Source organism: Odocoileus virginianus, chromosome 28, assembly GCF_023699985.2.
Source record: "Odocoileus virginianus isolate 20LAN1187 ecotype Illinois chromosome 28, Ovbor_1.2, whole genome shotgun sequence".
Lineage (NCBI taxonomy): Eukaryota > Metazoa > Chordata > Mammalia > Artiodactyla > Cervidae > Odocoileus > Odocoileus virginianus.
In genome coordinates, this window is record NC_069701.1 from 6,387,374 (window position 1) to 6,407,184 (window position 19,811).

The following is a 19,811-nucleotide window of genomic DNA, read 5'->3' on the forward strand; positions in this document are numbered from 1 at the left end:
TATAATGTAATGGTAGTCATTAAATCTAATGGTACATAATAATTCTGGATGTTTATGCTAATAACATTTCAAAATTCTTGGCAAAAAAACTGATAAAATTGCAAGGAGAAATTAAGAAGATCTACAAATAAATTGGACATTTCACTACTCTTCCATAAATAATTGGTATAACAACTAGACACAAAATCAGTAGGGTTATAAAAGACTTGAAAAACACTGTAAACCAACTTGAACTACGTGACAAGGTCACAGAAGTGTGTGAACTGTTAGAGAACTAAAAAACAGTTGTCCTGAATAAAAAACAAAACAAACTTTAAGAAAGCTCAGAAAAGCAGTTTAATGAGCCCAGTAATAAAATTAATGAACAGAAGGAATACTTTATAAAAGAGATTGAAGCTGTAATAAAGAACTAAATAGAAATTTTAAAGTTGAAGAGCTCAATAAATGAGATGAAGAATCCAATAGAAAGCATTGGAAATTGAGCAGACCATATGGAAGAGAGAATTAGCAAGCTCAAAAATAGAAATCTAGAAATGATTCAGGTAGAAGGGGAGAGATTTTTTTCAAAATGAAGAAATTCTGTGAGAACAGTCTGCCTCCATCAGGAAAAGCAACATAAGGTTAATGAGTATCCCCCAAATGGAAGAAAGGGAGAAGGGAGCCGTGAGTTTATTTGAAAAAATAATAGTTGAGAACTTCTCAGCCATGGGGAAGGTACTGGACAAACAATTCCACAAAGATAAGAGAACATCTAATTGTCTCAATGTCAAAAGACCCTTTTCCAAAACACTTTATATTAGAGCTGTCAAAAATCATTGTTAAAGAAGAAAAGTCAATGATAAGCAATTTTGAAGGCAGCCAGAGGAAGAAAGACAGCAGCCTACAAAGGACACCCATCAGGCTATGATGAGCAGATTTCTCAGCACAAACTCTACAGGCCAGCAGAGAGTAGAATGACATACTCAAAATATTAAGATTAAAAACTGTCAGCCAGGAATACTCTATCCAACAAAGTTACAGATACGGAGAAGTAAAGGCTTTCTCAGGCGAACAAAAGCTGAGGGAATTCATCACAACTAGACTTGCCTCACAAGAAATGTTGAGGAGAGCTCTTACACCTGAAAAGAAAAGGTAAAAGTAAGGTGATAAGTAGAAAGTTGCAGCTCTATATCAGAATACATTATTAAATGTTTAATTATAACATAAAAGTTATAAAGGAAAAACAGCAGAAAGAATATTTACTTCAATATGATAATGAGCTCAAAATGTGAGAGAATAAGTTGAGACAACAGAAGTATTGAAGAGGAAATGAATGAACCCATATAGGCAAATAAAGATAAGATGCTTTCAACAGAAAAAAAAAAAACCAAAACCAGTCATATCATCTATGAGACACTTTATACAAACCTAAAAGTAACCTTAAAACATAAATCTAGAGCAGAGACATGAAACAAAAAAAGAGAAAACTGGGAAAAATATTGTAAGAAAATCACCAAACCAAAATGACAGAAACACAGAGAAAAGAAAAAAGATACAGTGTAACCAAAAAACAAAACAAATATAACAGTGCTGTGTACTTATCTGTCTGTGATAACCCTAAGTAAATGGATTGATACCACCAATCAAAAGACACCGAGTGGCTGGATGTATTAAGGAACAATACTCACCTATATGCAGAGTTCAGGAGATTTAGCTTTGAAAACAAACACAGATTCAGAGTTAGGAGATGAAAGATGATACTCCAAGAAAATGGCAGACAAAAGAAAGCCATAGTAGCCTACTCATATCAGACAAATAGATTTAAATTAAAAAAAGATAATGACAAATATGGACATTATATAATGGTAAAGGGAATAATTCATCAAGAAGACATACTTATTAATAAATGTGTACCTAACATGGGAGTACCAGAAGTACATAAAACAATTACTAATAGATATATGGGGAGAAATTGACAGCACCACAATAATAGGGGACTTTAACACACCCCCTTATATCAATGGATAGATCATCAAGGCAGAAGTCCACGAAGAAATACTGACTTAAATGGATTATTATACTCGATGTACCTAATTGATATGGCTTCCCAACTGGTGCAGTGGTAATCTGCCTGCCAGTGCAGGAGACTCGGGTTTGATTCCTGGGTCTAGAAGATGCCCTGGAGGAAGAAATGGCAACTTACTCCAGTATTCTTGCCTGGATAATCCCTTGGACAAGGGAGCCTGGTGGGCTACAGTCCATGGGGTTGCAGAGAGTTGGACACGATTGAGCAATTGATAACATATATAGACTGTTCCATACAAATGCAGCAGCTTCTTAACTGTGCAAGGACCATTCTCAAGGATAGCCTATATTTTGGGACATAAGTCTCAAAAACTTTAAGAAAATTGAAATTGTAGTAAGTATCTTTTTTGACCACATGGTATGAAACTGTATCTGCAAGAAGAAAGCTGGAAAAATCACAATTATGTGGAGACTAAGCAGTATGCTACTGAACAATTATTGGATCAATGAAGAAATGAAGTGAGAATCAAAATACCCGAGGACAAAGGAAAATGAAAGTGCAATATAGCAGAAACTGGGATTAAACGAATGTGATACTAAGAAGGAAGTTTATAGAAATACAGGCCTAACAAGAAACAAAAATGTCTGAAACAATCTAACCTTACACCTAAAGGATTTAGAAAAGAACAAGCAAAGGCCAAACTCAGTAGAGGAAGAAAAAAATCAGAGTGAAAATAAAGAGAGACTACAAAGGCAATATAGAGATCAGTGAAAGTATGAGCTGTTTCTTTGAAAAGATAAATTTGACAAAAATTTCACTAGACTCAATAAGAAAAAAAGTCTCATGTAAAAAAGGAGAAATTACAATGTGTAACACAGAAATACAAAGGATAATAAGAGAATACTATGAACAGCTATATATCAACAAATTGGACAACCTAGAAAAAATGTACAAATTCTTAGAACCATACAGTCTTCCAAGACTGAATCATGAAGAAATAGACAAATCTGAGTAGACTAATCACTATTAAGGAGGTTCAAATAGAAATCAAAACCTCCCAAAAAACAAAGCCAAGGACTAGATGGCTTCACAGGTGAATTCTGCCAAACATTCAAAGACAATCTAATACCCATCTTTTTCAAACTCTCAAAAAATTGAAGAGGAGGGAATGCTTTTTAATAAATTTTATGAGACTAGCATAAAATTTATGGACAGGCCTCCCTGTCCATCACCAACTCCCGGAGTTTACTCAAACTCATGTCCATCAAGTTGGTGATGCCATCCAGCCATCTCATCCTCTGTCGTCCCCTTCTCCTCCTGCTCCCAATCCCTCCCAGCATCAGGGTCTTTTCCATTGAGTCAGCTCTTCGCATCACAGGTGGCCAAAGTCTTGGAGTTTCAGCTTCAGCATCAGTCCTTCCAGTGAACACCCAGGACTGATCTCCTTTAGGATGGACTGGTTGGATCTCCTTGCAGTCCAAGGGACTCTCAAGAGTCTTCTCCAACACCACAGTTCAAGAGCATCAATTCTTCGACACTCAGCTTTGTTTATAGTCCAACTCTCACATCCATACATGACTACTGGAAAAACCATAGCCTTGGCTAGATGGACCTTTGTTGGCAAAGTAATGTCTCTGCTTTTAAATATGCTATCTAGGTTGGTCATAACTTTCCTTCCAAGGAATCAACATCTTTTAATTTCATGGCTGCAGTCACCATCTGCAGTGATTCTTGGAGCCCCAAAAAATAAAGTCAGCCACTGTTTCCACTGTTTCCCCATCTATTTTCCATGAAGTGCTGGGACCAGAAGCCTTGATCTTAGTTTTCTGAATGTTGAGCTTTAAGCTAACTTTTTCACTCTCCTCTTTTACTTTCATCAAGAAGCTCTTTAGTTCTTCTTCCCTTTCTGCCATAAGGGTAGTGTCGTTTACATACCTGAGGTTATTGATATTTCTCCCAACAATCTTGGTTCCAGCTTGTGTTTCATCCAGCCCAGTGTTTCTCATGATGTCCTCTGCATATAAGTTAAATAATCAGGGTGACAATACACAGCCTTGACATACTCCTTTTCCTATTTGGAACCAGTCTGTTTTTCCATGTCCAGTTCTAACTGTTGCTTCCTGACCTGCATACAGGTTTCTCAAGAGGCAGGTCAGGTGATCTGGTATGCCCATCTCTTTCAGAATTTTCCACAGTTTATTGTGATCCACACAGAGGTTTTGGCATAGTCAATAAAGCAGAAATAGATGTTTTTCTAGAACTTTCTTGCTTTTTTGATGATCCAGCAGATGCTGGCAATTTGATCTCTGGTTCCTTTGCCTTTTCTAAAACCAGCTTGAACATCTGGAAGTTCACGGTTGACGTATTGCTGAAGCCTGAGTTGGAGAATTTTGAGCATTAGTTTACTAGCGTGTGAGATGAGTACAGTTGTGTGGTAGTTTGAGCATTCTTAGGCATTTCCTTTCTTTGGGATTGGAATGAAAACTGACCTTTTTCAGTCCAACAAAATATTAGCAAACTAAATATACCAATACAATAAAAGAATCATACTGTGTGATCAAGTGAAATCTGTTTCAGGTATGGAAAGATGATTCAGTGTCTGTAAATCAACCAGTGTGATACACCACATTAGCAAACTGAAGAATAAAAATTATATAACTAACTCAATAGATGCAGAAAAAGCATTTAACATGATTCACACATATTTATGGTAAAAACTCAATAAAAATATACGTTAATACAATAAAAGTAATATGTGAGAAACCCATTGCTAACCTTTTAGTCAATGAGAGAAACTGAAAACTTCCTTTAATAAAGATCAGGAATTAGATGAGGATGCCCATTCTTGCCACTTTTATTCAGCATGGTATTGAAGGTTCTAGTTAGAGCATTAGGTAAGAATAAGAAATAAAAGCATCCAAGTTGGAAAGAAGAAGTAAAATTCACTATTCGCAGATGATGTAATTTTGTAAACAGAAAACCCTGATCACTACCAACATAATAGAAGTGATAAATTAATTTAGCAGAATTGCAAGGTAAAAAAATCAATATAGAAAAGTTGTTTCATTTCTTTGAACTGTCAGAAATTTAGAAAATTATCCCATTTATTGTTGCAACAAAATGAATAAAGTACCTAGGAGTAAATTTAACTAAGGATGTGAAAGATTGTACACTCAAAACTATTAAGATATTCTTGAAAGAAATTAAAGAATACCCCAAAATAGAAATATTTTCTGTGTTCATGGATTGGAAGAATTAACTTTGCAAAAATTTCCGTATTACTTAACATAATATGCATATTTAAGGAAATCCCTATCAAAATCCCATTGACATTTTTTAACAGGAATAGAACAGAAAATCCTAATACCTGTATGGAACTACAAGGACTGTGAATAGCCAAAGCAATCCTGAGAAAAAGGAATAGATCTGGAGGCATCACACTCTCTAATTTCAAGTTAAAGTACGAAGTGTAGCAATCAAAACAGCATGGTATTGGAAGAAAAGCAATGACAAACCTAGACAGCGTATTAAAAAGCAGACACATTATTTCCCTACAAAGGTTCATATAGTCAGCTATGGTTTTTCCAGTAGTCATGTATGGATGTGAGAGCTGAATAGTAAAAAAGGCTGAGCGCCAAAGCATTGATGCCTTTAAACTGTGGTGTTGGAGAAGACTCTTGAGCATCTCTTGGACAGCAAGATCAAACCAGTCAATCCTAAAAGAAGTCAATCCTCAGTTTTCATTGGAAGGACTGATGCTGAAGCTGAAGCTCCAATACTTTGGCCACGTGATGCAAAGAGGTGAATCATTGGAAAAGACCCTGATGCTGGGAAAGATTTAACGCAGGAGGAGAAGTGAATGACAGAGGATGAGATGGTTGAATGGCATCACCAACTCAATGGACATGAGTTTGAGCAAGCTCTGGGAGATGGTGAAGGACAGGGAAGCCTTGTGTGTTCCAGTCCATGCGGTCACAAAGAGTTGAACACAACTGAACGACTGAACAAACTTGTTAGAAAAAGCAGACATCAATGCCTGACTCCCAACTGAGTGGTGCCCAGGTCAGATCTGACCTTTTGGAGCTGAGAAGGGGCTTCATTTATGCCCCAGCAGAAGAGAGCCCTCCCTTGCTGGCAGCCCCTGAGAAACTCAGAGGTTACCATGGTGGCACCCTTGCTGATCTTATTGCTGTCCTTTGTCCTGGGATCTGCTGCACAGGATGCCCAGGGTGACTAGAGTTTGGAGAAGATTATTGACGGAGTCCCGTGTCCAAGAGGCTCCCAGCCCTGGAAGGTGGCCCTGTGCAAGGGCAGTCAGCCCCATTGTGGAGGTGTGCTGCTCAGCGAGCAGTGGGTGCCCACCACTGCCCACTGCGTGATGAATGAGTACAACGTGCACATGCACAGTGATCGGCTGGTGGGAGGCCAAAAGATCAAGGACACGCGGGCCTGTCCACCATCGGGGTTAGTCCATACAGACCCGCGCTAACAGCCTCGTGCTGGCGAAGCTAAATGACTGGGCCAAGCTGTCATCTACTGCCAAGAACGTCAACCTGCCTTCCCACTGCGACCCCCCACCCGCCCCGGACCACGTGCACTGTTTATGGCTGGGGCACCACCACCACTGGCCCTGATATGACCTTTCCAGTGCAGCTCATGTGCGCAGACGTCAAGCTCCTCTCCCTTCGAGACTTCAGGAAGTTTTGTAAGGACTTGCTGGGAGACTCCATGCTCTGTGCTGGCATCCTGAACTCCAGCACCTGTGGAATGGTGTGCCTGCAACGGTGACTCAGGGAGACCACTAATGTGCAAAGATACCTTGCAAGGCCTGGTGTCCTGGGGAAGTTTCCTTTGCAGCCAACCCAATGACCCAGGTGTCTATACCCAAGTCTGCAAGTATGTTGATCGGATAAAAGATAATGAGAAGATAACTGCCAGTCTCTCCCTACTCCCATCTTTCCATCCCTATGCCTTGGAACAGGAAATTCACAGAAATAAGGGCATCAGTGACTTACAATTCTCCACGACCTTATCTTTCCTCAGAGACATGTCAGAGCCTCAGCAGTATGTGTATAAGCCAACAATACGTGTGTAAGCCAGTCAAATCAGTAAGGACCTAAAAACAAAAACAAATACAGAAACCTCGGTGCTGGTAAGGATGTAATGAGACCAGCCCTCTCTGCCACTGAAACTGTAATTTTATACAGTTTTTATGGAAGGTGATTTGGCAGTTTGAGTGGTACATTTGTTCTCTACCTTTGACCTAGTAATTCTAGTTGTATACTAAAAAAAAAAAAAAATCCAAAATGTGGAGCAGAGTTTGAATTTGTCACAGTATTGTTTTTTATAACATGATAGTGGAAACACTGAAGGTATCTAGAAACAATGGATTGGTTAAACAGTAGGCTGGTTTGAGGCAAGGATACTCTGAAGCTGTTAAGGATAATAATTGTGTAGAATTCTTAGTATTATCTGAGGATGTTTATGCTATGTGATACTAAATGAAGGAAGGAAGATACAGAAATATATGTGTATGTGATTCTCACTATGTAAAATGAAAATATTCACAAAATAAAACCTGAAAAGACATTTATCAGCCTGCATTTAAAAAAAAAAAAGACTTGCAAATCAATGGAGTAGAATCAAAGAGCCCAGAAATAAGCCCACACCTATAGGGACAGTTAATTTATAACAAAAGAGAAAAGAAACACAATTGAGAAAGGATATTCCCTTAATAAATGGTGTTGGGAAAACTGGACAACCACATGCAAAAGAATGAAACTAGTCTACTGTCTCATACAGCAAAAAAAATTAATTCAAAATCATTTGAAGATTTTAAGACCTGAACCCATACAACTCCTAGGAGAAAACACAGGTAGTATGCTCTTTGACTTTCATCTTAGCAATATTCTTTTGATTGTTTCCTAAGGCAAAGGAAACAAAAGGAAAAATAAATAGGACTACAGACTAAAAGCTTCTGCAGAGCAAAGGAAACCATTAACAAAATGAAAATAGAGCATACTGCATGGGAGAAAATATTTGCAAATCTTATATCCAATAGGGGGTTAATATCCAAAATACACTACCCTGGTGGCTCAGATGGTAAAGCATCTGCCTGCAATGGAGGAGACCCAGGTTTGATCCCTGGATTGGGAAGCTCCACTGGCAGAGGAAATGGCTATTCACTCCAGTTCTTCCCTAGAGAGTCCCATGGACAGAGCAGTCTGGCAGTCTGGCAAAGAACTAGACACAACTGAGCAACTAACACACACATCTAAAATATACATGAAAAACTGACACAACAACAACAAAACCAGTTAAAAATGGTTAGAGAATAGACATTTTCCCAATGAAGACTTTCATGGGGCCAACGGGCATATGAAAAAATGCTTAACACTAATCATTACAGAAATGCAACTAAACCTACAGTGAGGTATCATCTCACACTCATTAGAATGACTGTTGTTACAGATACAGGGAATAACATGTTGGAAAGGGTGTGGTGAAAGGGAATATTCATACACTGTTGATGGGAGCGTAAAATGGTACAACCACTATGGAAAACAGTATGGAGATTCCTCAAGAAATTAAAAATAGAATTTTCATGTGATCCAACTATTCCACTTCTCGGTATTTATCCAAAGGCTACAAAACTACTAATTCATATATATATATGTATACTCACACCTTTGTGTTCATGGCAGTAACTTACAATAGCCAAGAATCAAAGTACCCATCAATGGATGAACTAGACAAAGAAGATGTAGTATAGATGAGAACATCAAAGTCCATACCATTTGGGAAAAAAAGAGACTGTGATTAATTAAAAGTAAGCATGTGTGCCTAGTTATTTCTTTAGTAACCGCAAAACTCAGTGTGCTCTGCTGAACATCAGTTTAATGGAATTAGAAATTCTGTTTGAAGCCTGAAGTTTCCATACAGTTGCCAATTTAGTCACTGAGGGCATGTTCACCCACATTAAGAGAAAGTGGAATGTGGCCTGAGGTTGAATTTTGCATCCTGATGGCAGTGTCTTAAGTATAAAACCCCACTGTGAGGTCAAGATTAGAAAGATTAAGGGCACAGAGCAATTTTTCTTCGAAGAGCAAGCTCTAGACTTGTAGGTCTGCTTGATAACAGAGCTTTGATCTTTCTCATTTTGTTAATCTGTAAATCCAATCATACTCACAGTTGAGCACAGGAATCTCATTCCCTCTCATGAGCAAGGCATTCCTCGGAGCTGCTGTATGGCCAGGCAGAAATTCTCCCTGAGAGAATTCATGGTAAGTCTCATGACTTAGACTTACGGTTACAAAATGCATTTGAGTTTTAAAAGGAGAAAGGAATGACACAATAACTATTGTAAATATTATGTACAATTAAGATAGAGGTGTTAGAATCAGTAAATCAGACATTTTTAACTCAGCATATTTATTGTATATATCCTGCATATTTATATGTGCATATATGTATTAGAATTTGCACCAGAGAACAACTGTTAGCAAACTTAACCCATTATGTTAGATTTGTAAAGGTTTCTAGGATTATGTGTGTGTGTGTGTGTGTTAGTAGAACATAAATACAGCATTCATAATGGGAAATAGAAACATATCATTGAGCTAACTTTCTAATCAGTCACTTAGGTAATGAAATTATTCAATGAATGACATTGGGTCAGCTGATTATTAAAAAATCATTACTTCAGTTCTTATTCATCTGTTTCCCATGGATAAAAATTTTAAATGTTGGAAATTTGAAAAATTAATGTATCAAAGAGTGCCCATAAGAACATTAAAAAAAAATCTTGTGTTTATTATGTGTTTGGATGTCTGTGGTCTGTGGTGTGGCATGCAGGGTCTCTGTGTGGAGCACAGGCTCTGTGCTGTGGCGTACAGACGTCTCTTTAGCTGTGGCACCTGGATCTGCAGTGGGCAGGTTCATCCGCGGTGCAGCGGGCCTAGTTGCCCCACCGCACATGGGACTTTAGTTCGCCGCCCAGGAGTCAAACCCTTCACTTGCGCTGGAAGGTGGGTTCCCAACCACTGAACCACCAGGGAAGTCCCTGACAAGTCATGGAATAGGGAAAAAGGGTCATGAAAACTGAAAACCAGAGTGGAAGTTATTGAAAATATTGTCTATGTAAACATTTTAAACTTCTGGGGGGTAAGAAACTGTGCAAAAGAAAGTCAGATCAAACTACAAAATACACAAAAGTAAATTAAGCCTCTCTGTATAAAAGTTAATATTTGTAACATGTCAAAGAACTAATCTCTTGATTCTGCTTTAAAATCTTGCAAATCAATAAGAAAAGGACCAACTTAAAAGAAGTAGGGAAGGGGAAAATGATTAAGAATAGGCATTTTAGACTGAAAGAAATATAAGTAACTCATAAACAAATGAAAATGTTATATTTTAACCATACTAAAAGAAATGCAAAGGAAAATATTAAGATTCTGTATTTCACATATCAAATGAGATAGATATGAAAGTTTGATAATATATAATTTTGTGAAGAGTGGGGAGAAATAAGCACTGTTTGTGGAGGTTGAAATTGAGAAACTGTTTGGAAAAAACCAACTGTATTGACCCAAAGGTAAAACTGTATGTAACTGTTTATTCTAGCAATCTTAGTTTTAGAAATTTACGTAGTCATATTCACACATAAACAGAGATAACATGTACAAAAATAATTAGTGCAGTTTTATTTTAAAAGGCAAAAATCTGAAAATAACCTTGATCCTATCAGTAGGGAGTATTTACATAAATTACATTATAGCTATACAACAAATGTGATGCTGCTATTAAAGAATGTGTCTTGCCTTGGAAATCCATGCACAGAGGAGCCTGGAGGGCTGCTGTCCGTTGGGTTGCAATGAGTTGGACATGACTTAGTGACTAAACAACAACAGAACTAAAGAATGAGGTATGTTGATGTGTGCCAAAATGAACAGAATATATCTTTGAATGGATAATGGCAAAGTAGAGAAAGGTGTATTAAAAAAACTCCCATTTGTATAAATATGAAGAAACTATAGACACTCATATCTATATAGCCACAGCAAAATCTTGGAAAAATATATGTGAAACAGCTAATGATATTAAACTTCTCAGAAGTAAAATTGGAGCTCTGGGGTGGCAGGAAGATAAATTATTTTAAATTAATTGGCACCGGCTACATGGCATGCAGTATCATAGTTTCTTGATCAGGGATCCAGCATGTTCCCCCTGCAGTGCAAGTGCAGATTCTTAACCACTGGACCACCAGGGAAGTCCTTGGATCTGCCTTTTTGTGTAACTTTTTGTACTACACAGATTCTTTTTACTGTGTATATATGTAATTTTTATAATAATGAAATATTTTTATTTTATTTTTCCCTATTATTTTTATTAGTTGGAGGTTAATTACTTTAAAATATTGTAGTGGTTTTTGCCATACATTGACATGAATCAGCCATGGATTTACATGTGTTCCCCATCCCGATCCCCCCTCCCGCCACCCTCCCCATCCCATCCCTCTGGGTCTTCCCAGTACACCAGCCCTGAGCACTGGTCTCATGCATCCAACCTGGACTGGCGATCTGTTTCACACTTGATGATATACATGTTTTGATGCTGTTCTCTCAGATCATCCCACCCTCGCCTTCTCCCACAGAGCCCAAAAATCTGTTCTATACATCTGTGTCTCTTTTTCTGTTTTGCATATAGGGTTATCATTACCATCTTTCTAAATTCCATATATATGTGTTAGTATACTGTAATGGTCTTTATCTTTCTGGCTTCACACTGTATAATGGGCTCCAGTTTCATCCATCTCATTAGAACTGATTCAAATGAATTCTTTTTAATGGCTGAGTAATACTCCATGGTGTATATGTACCACAGCTTCCTTATCCATTCGTCTGCTGATGGGCATCTAGGTTGCTTCCATGTCCTGGCTACTATAAACAGTGCTGTGATGAACATTGGGGTGCATGTGTCTCTTTCAGATCTGGTTTTCTTGGTGTGTATGCCCAGGAGTGGGATTGCTGGGTCATATGGCAGTTCTAATTCCAGTTTTTTAAGAAATCTCCACACTGTTCTCCATAGTGGCTGTACTAGTTTGCATTCCCACCAACAGTGTAAGAGGGTTCCCTTTTCTCCACACACTCTCCAGCATTTATTTCTTGTAGACTTTTGGATAGCAGCCATTCTGAGTGGCATGTAATGGTACCTCACTGAGGTTTTGATTTGCATTTCTCTGATAATGAGTGATGTTGAGCATCTTTTCATCTGTTTTTTAGTCTGTATGTCTTCTTTGGAGAAATGTCTGTTTAGTTCTTTGGCCCATTTTTTTATTAGGTCATTTATTTTTCTGGAATTGAGCTTCAGGAGTTGCTTGTATATTTTTGAGATTAATCCTTTATCTGTTGCTTCATTTGCTATTATTTTCTCCCAATCTGAGGGCTGTCTTTTCACCTTGCTTATAGTTTCCTTTGTTGTGCAAAAGCTTTTAAGTTTCATTAGGTCCCATTTGTTTATTTTTGCTTTTATTTCCAATATTCTGGGAGGTGGGTCATAGAGGATCTTGCTGTGATTTATGTCGGAGAATGTTTTGCCTATGTTCTCCTCTAGGAGTTTTATAGTTCCTGGTCTTATATTTAGATCTTTAATCCATTTTGAGTTTATTTTTGTATATGGTGTTAGAAAGTGTTCTAGTTTCATTCTTTTACAAGTGGTTGACCAGTATTCCCAGCACCACTTGTTAAAGAGGTTGTCTTTTTTCCATTGTATATTCTTGCCTCCTTTGTTGAAGATAAGGTGTCCATAGGTTTGTGGATTTATCTCTGGGCTTTCTATTCTGTTCCATTGATCTATATTTCTGTCTTTGTACCAGTACCATACTGTCTTGATGACTGTGGCTTTGTAGTAGAGCCTGAAGTCAGGCAGGTTGATTCCTCAAGTTCCATTCTTCTTTCTCAAGATTACTTTGGCTATTCAAGGTTTTTTGTATTTCCATACAAATTGTGAAATTATTTGTTCTAGTTCTGGAAGTATACCATTAACCTATGCTTATCTCAGTAGATCCAGAAAAAGCCTTTGACAGAATTCAACATCCATTTATGATAAAAACTCTCCAGAAAGCAGGAATAGAAGCATTATACCTCAACATAATAAAAGATATATATGACAAACCCACAGCAAACATTATCCTTAATGGTGAAAAATTGAAAGCATTTCCCCTAAAATCAGGACCAAGACAAGGGTGCCCACTCTCACCACTACTATTCAACATAGTTTTGGGAGATTTGGCCACAACAATCAGAGCAGAAAAAGAAATAAAAGGAATCCAGATAGGAAAAGAAGTGAAACTCTGTTTGCAGATGACATGATCCTCTACATAGAAAACCCTAAAGACTCTACCAGAAAATTACTAGAGCTAATCAATGAATATAGTAAAGTTGCAGGATATAAAATTAACACACAAAAATCCCTTGCATTCCTATATACTAACAATGAGAAAACAGAAAGAGAAATTAAGGAAACAATACCATTCACCATTGCCACAAAAAGAATAAAATACTTAGGAGCATATCTACCTAAAGGAACAAAAGACCTATACATAGAAAACTATAAAACACTGATGAAAGAAATCAAAGAGGACACAAATAGATGTAGAAGTCTAATATGTTCATGGATTGGAAGAATCAATATTGTGAAAATGAGTATACTACCCAAACAATCTATAGATTCAATGCAATCCCTATAATAATGAAATATTTTAAAAATGTCACTGCACTGTTTGCCAGATCTGCATCTCCATTCCTACCCTGCAGATAAGTTCATCAGTACCATTTTTTCTGATTCCATGTATATGCATTAATATATTTGTTTTCTCTTTCTAACTTATTTCACTCTGTATAACAGGCTCTAGGTTCATCCACCTCATTAGAACTGACTCAAATTCATTCTTTTTTATGGCTGAGTAATATTCCATTGTACATACACAGTAGGGGAAGGAAAGAGTGGGATAAATGGAGAAAGTAGCATCGACATATATCCATGATCATGTGTAAAATAGACAGCTGGTGAGAAGTTGCTGTGTGACATGGGGAGCCCAACGTTACCCTCTGTGATGGCCCGGAGAGCTGGGATTGGGGAGGAGGGAGGCTCCTGAGGGAGGAGATACATGTATAGTTATGGCTGATCTGCTTTGTTGTACAGCAGAAACCAGCACAGCATTGTAAAGCAATTTTCCTCCAGTTAAAAAACTAAAAAATCACTGCACTGAAGTTTTTAATGTATGACTTCAGAATAATGATATCTATTTAATGAGTGCTGATCATGTGTCAAACACTGTGGTATGTTTTATAAATATTATTTCTTTTTAAAAAATTTATTGAAGTGCAATTGATTTACAAAGTTGTGTTCATTTTTGCTGTACAGCAAAGTAATCCAGTTATATATATATACATACACACACACACACATTCCTTTTCATATTCTTTTCCATTACAGTTTATCGCAGGATACTGATTGTAGTCCTGTTGCTGTAGAGTAGGATCTTGTTAATCTATTCTATATATAATAGTTTACATCTTTCAATCCCACACTTTCAACCCATCCCTCCCCCGCCCTGGGCACCCACAAGACTTTTCTATATGTAAACATTATTTCAAAACCTCAGAACAACTATGAGGTAGAAATTATTCTGTCTTCAGTTTAAAGGTGAGTAATGCAACATCACTCGTTATCAGAGAAATGCAAATCAAAACCACAATGAGGTACCATTACACGCCAGTCAGGCTGGCTGCTATCCAAAAGTCTACAAGCAATAAATGCTGGAGAGGGTGTGGAGAAAAGGGAACCCTCTTACACTGTTGGTGGGAATGCAAACTAGTACAGCCACTATGGAGAACAGTGTGGAGATTTCTTAAAAAACTGGAATTAGAACTGCCATATGACCCAGCAATCCCACTCCTGGGCATATACACTGAGGAAACCAGATCTGAAAGAGACACGTGCACCCCAATGTTCATCACAGCACTGTTTATAGTAGCCAGGACATGGAAGCAACCTAGATGCTCATCAGCAGACGAATGGATAAGGAAGCTGTGGTACATATACACCATGGAATATTACTCAGCCATTAAAAAGAATTCATTTGAATCAGTTCTAATGAGATGGATGAAACTGGAGCCCATTATACAGTGTGAAGTAAGCCAGAAAGATAAAGACCATTACAGTATACTAACACATATATATGGAATTTAGAAAGATGGTAACGATAACCCTGTATGCAAAACAGAAAAAGAGACACAGAACAGTACAGACTTTTGGACTTTGTGGGAGAAGGCGAGGGTGGGATGTTTTGAGAGAACAGCATCGAAACATGTATATTATCTAGGGTGAAACAGATCGCCAGTCCAGGTTGGATGCATAAGACAAGTGCTCAGGCCTGGTGCATTGAGAGGACCCAGAGGGATCGGGTAGAGAGGGAGGTGGAGGGGGGATCGGGATGGGGAATACATGTAAATCCATGGCTGATTCATGTCAGTGTATGACAAAAACCACTACAATATTGTAAAGTAATTAACCTCCAACTAATAAAAATAAATGAAAAAAAAAGATGAGTAATGAAAGTTTGGGTATGTTAAAAGACTTGCAGAAATTCACATAACTGTTAAATGCTACATTTACTCCATGCAAAAGTCTCATTAACCAAATGAATTAGAAGTTTGGGTTCTTAAGAAGCAATGCCAGGATCTAGCACATTTGTGAAAATGGGAACAATTTGCTCTCCTTTTGTAGCTTTATTGTTCGTTAGATTCATAAAATGTTCGTGGCAGAGGGAGGATTCTTAATCCTGGCTTGACACAGTAACTGGTAATGGTCTAGCCCTACTGCCATAAACAGCTATAAAACTAGATAAAACTGGAAATAGAATGTTTTTTAATGTGAAAAAGTACTCTCGGACACTGTACAACAGACACAACAGAACCGTGATCCCTAAATAAGGAAAACGAGTGAAGTGAGCTCCATGGTGATTGCAGCATTCTGCTCAGAGGCACATTGTGGTTGTAGCATCTGGGACTGGAGACCAGGAAGAGCACAGGTGTCTGGCTGAGTGAAGGAGACAGAGTTCAGAGTTTGGAGATACTGTGGGGGCCTGGAGTTTAGAGACAGAGTAATAGGAAACAACTGCGTAGGAAAAAGGACTGTGGATACTTGCATGAGACTCCCACTTAGCGTTTAGCCGATACTACGATGTGCTTGCGCTGGGTGAGACTCTGAAATCCAGGGTGAAAACCAGTTACCAGGGAGCTGAGGAATCAATGGAGATTACAGAGTTTACATGTGTTGTGAAGACATTTGAATTCCACCCACCACAGACTTTATTGACTGCCTCAGATAACTGACACTTCAGAAAAGCCACATCTGAGGATTCAGCCCAGCCCTAACAAAACTTATAAAGTCTCAAGATGATCAAGCTGATCCACAAGTAAACTAGTCTGCAAGTTAAAATTTCTCTCTTTAACTGGGACTGAAACTATAGCATCTTCAATATCTAGGATTAAGTAAAACATTGTTAGACATGCAAAGACACAGCAAAATGACCCACAATCAAGAGAAAAATCAGTCAACTATTAAGGACATGCAAAAATGACGAAGATGGTAGGAATTAACTTACCAGGACATAAAGCAACTATTATAAATATAGTCAAAGTATACAAAAATAAACCACTGCATGAAAAAGGTAATACTATTTGCAACATGTATCAAAGAACTAATGTCTTGATTCTACTTTAAAATATTACAAATCAAGACGAAAAAGACCAAGTTAAAAGAAATAGGAAAGGGGACAATGATTAAGAATAGGCATTCTAAACAGAAATAAGAACTTAAAGGAGTAAATGAGAATAAGGAGGGAACAGATAAAAGTATTGTAGTGGAAAAAAATGGAAACTATAAAAGAGAAAAAAATAAGCTTTTTGGTATTGAAAGAAGTAATATCTGAAAAAAGTTCATCAGATCAGTTCAGTTCAGTCACTCAGTCGTGTCCGACTCTGCGACCCCATGGACTGCAGCACGCCAGGCCTCCCTGTCCATCACTAGCTCCTGGAGTTTTCCCAAACTCATGTCCATTGAGTCGGTGATGCCATCTAACCATCATCTCATCCTCTGTTGTCCTCTTCTTCTGCCCTCAATCTTTCCCAGCAATAAACTTGTAAGTAAATAATAAACTGTAGAAAAAAATGTATCAGTGACCTTGAAGACGGGAATAGAAATGATTAAATCTTAAATGAGGAGGAGTAAGAAAAGAATCTTGATGAACTATGGGACAGTAACAAGTAGTAAGATGTGTAATTGGAGTCCTGGAAGAAGCAAAGAAAGAGCTTAGGGGTAGAGAGAGGCAATGTATGAGAAAAATAGAGAAGGAAACAATGATTAAAATTTTTCAGATTTCATATAGAATACAAGCTCATAGATCCAAGATTCAACAAGCCCCAAGCAAGATAAACAAAGTGACATCAATGCCCATTTTAAATATTGCAAGCTAAGGAAAAAATTCTTAAAAGTAACAAGAAAGAAGAGATACTACAGATGACAACAGAAATTCATAGTAGAAAGCAATAGAGAAAATTAACAAAGCCAAAGTTGGTTCTTTGAAAGTATTAATGATAATAAACCCTTAGAAAGATAAATCAAGAATGAAAACATTCACCAATATGAGTAACAGACAAGTGTATCACTGTAGGTATATGCTACAGTCATTAAAAAGAATATAACAAAATTCATGAACAACTTAATACCAATAAATTTTATAAAGTAGTTTTTTGTACTTTGCTGTGTTGATACCTTTGTTGAGCCCTATCCTCCCTTTGCATGAAATTTCTCACGTGACTTGAGGTGAAAAAGGAAAAATCAGCAAAACAATACCATATTCAATGCAGCAAGTGATTCTAGATGCTACATAAGCCACGCCACATTCTCAAACATTAAGATAGTTTTGGTTGGCCCATGAGCTAAAGGACTTTCCTGCCTGATTATGATCATTAGTGTCCTAAAATATTTTCTGTAACAGGATGACACTTTTAAGATTTCTAGCATTAAGTACAGTTTAGGTTATTACTTTATTCTGGGATAATTAACTGTTAAGTTTGAATGTGTGGAATTTACTCCTCTCTCAGAATCCCTGACCTTCTGTGGCTTATTAACATTATTGTAGGTCAGTATATCTGTTGTTCTCTTGGGGCAGAGGAGAAAGAATGGCTTAGCAGCCTTGGGAAATATGCTTCCATGTGCTTTCAGGCTGATGTTTATAGAACTGTTGTTGATAAGAGTTGAATGAGACCAATGGAAGGATAAAATTCATTAGGGAGAAGAGTTTACACTTTCCTGATGGAACGTTGTGTTCCACACTCTCCAAAACAACTCTGAAAGTTGAAATGGGAACCCCATGAAATGCTGTAGAATCAAGGAACAACAAAATAGGCTGGACTTGTAGTTAATTCAGCAAGCATTTACTGAGACCATGTTAGGTGCTAGAATCAGAAAAACACAGATACGTATGATAACCTTGCCCTGGAATCAGTCTGCCGTGGTTTTTATTAATAGCTCTTAGTGCACATGAATCACTTGGGATGCTTTTAATGAATATTTATGGAAGGAGCACACCCCAGGCAATTAAACCCTCATCTCTGGAAGTAAGGCCCAAGCATCGGCGGTTTGGAAAGCCCCTGTGTTCCATGTGCAGACATGATTTACGGAGGGTGAAAGCACAAATAAGCCAGAGGAAACACATCCGGAAAGGTATGATTTAGTTGGTGTTGGATGTATAGAAAAAATTTGCATAAATTTTGAGGATTCAAAGGAGGTATTTAGAAATGAAATGAGCTTTCTACTGAGTGTAACAGGAAGGATTTGGATGGGAATTAATGAAGTAAGAGAAAAATATGCATGAGAGAATAAGGGTGAAAAGGAGAAACACTAGCAGCTCTTCACTAACCCCCTCTTTTCTTCTTTCTCTTCCCCCTCCTCTTCCCCTCCTCTTCCTCCTCCTCCTCTTTTTTTTCTCTGCAACAGTGGGTCAGAGAACATGGGAGAGATTAAAATTAGGTAAACATTAGGGATAGTGATGTGTTTGACAAAAGGTGAGAGGGTGTGGAGAAGAGGCTTTTACAGTGTTGATGGGAATGTAAATTGATAAAGTGACTATGGAGAACAGTATGGAAATGCCTTAAAAACTAAGCATAGAACTACCATATGACCCAACATTCCTACTATTGGGCACAAACCCTGAGAAAACCATAACTCAAAGACATGTACCTCAGTGTTCATTGCAGGACTATTTACAAAGCCAGGATGTGGAAGCAACCTAGATGTCCATTGACAGATTAATGGATAAAAAAGATGTGGTACATATATCCAGTGAAATATTCCTCAGCCAAAAAGAGGAATGAAATTGGATCATTTGTAGCGATGTGGATGAACCTCGAGTCTGTCATACAGAGTGAAGTAAGCCAGAAAAACAAATATATGTTAATGCATATATATGGAATCTAGAAGAAAGGAACTAATGGACCTATTTGCAGGCAGCAATAGAGACGCAGGTGTAGAGAATGGACTGGATGTGGGGGACAGAGAGGGTGGGACGAGCTGAGAGAGTAGCACTGAAGATGCACGCTACCTCTTGTAAAATAGACAGCTAGTGGGAAGCTGCTTCATAGCTCAAGAGCTCAACCCAGTGCCTTGTGACAACCTAGAGGGGTGGGATGGGGGCTGGAAGGGAGACTCAGTAGGGAGCGGGCATATGTAGACGTAAGAC

General features: G+C 37.9%; 1 pseudogene; it reads left to right on the forward strand.

Annotated features, from left to right (window-relative positions):
• Positions 1–5,234: 5,234 nt before the first annotated feature.
• On the forward strand, positions 5,235–9,778 carry LOC110129018 (kallikrein-7 pseudogene; annotated as a pseudogene).
• Positions 9,779–19,811: the final 10,033 nt, after the last annotated feature.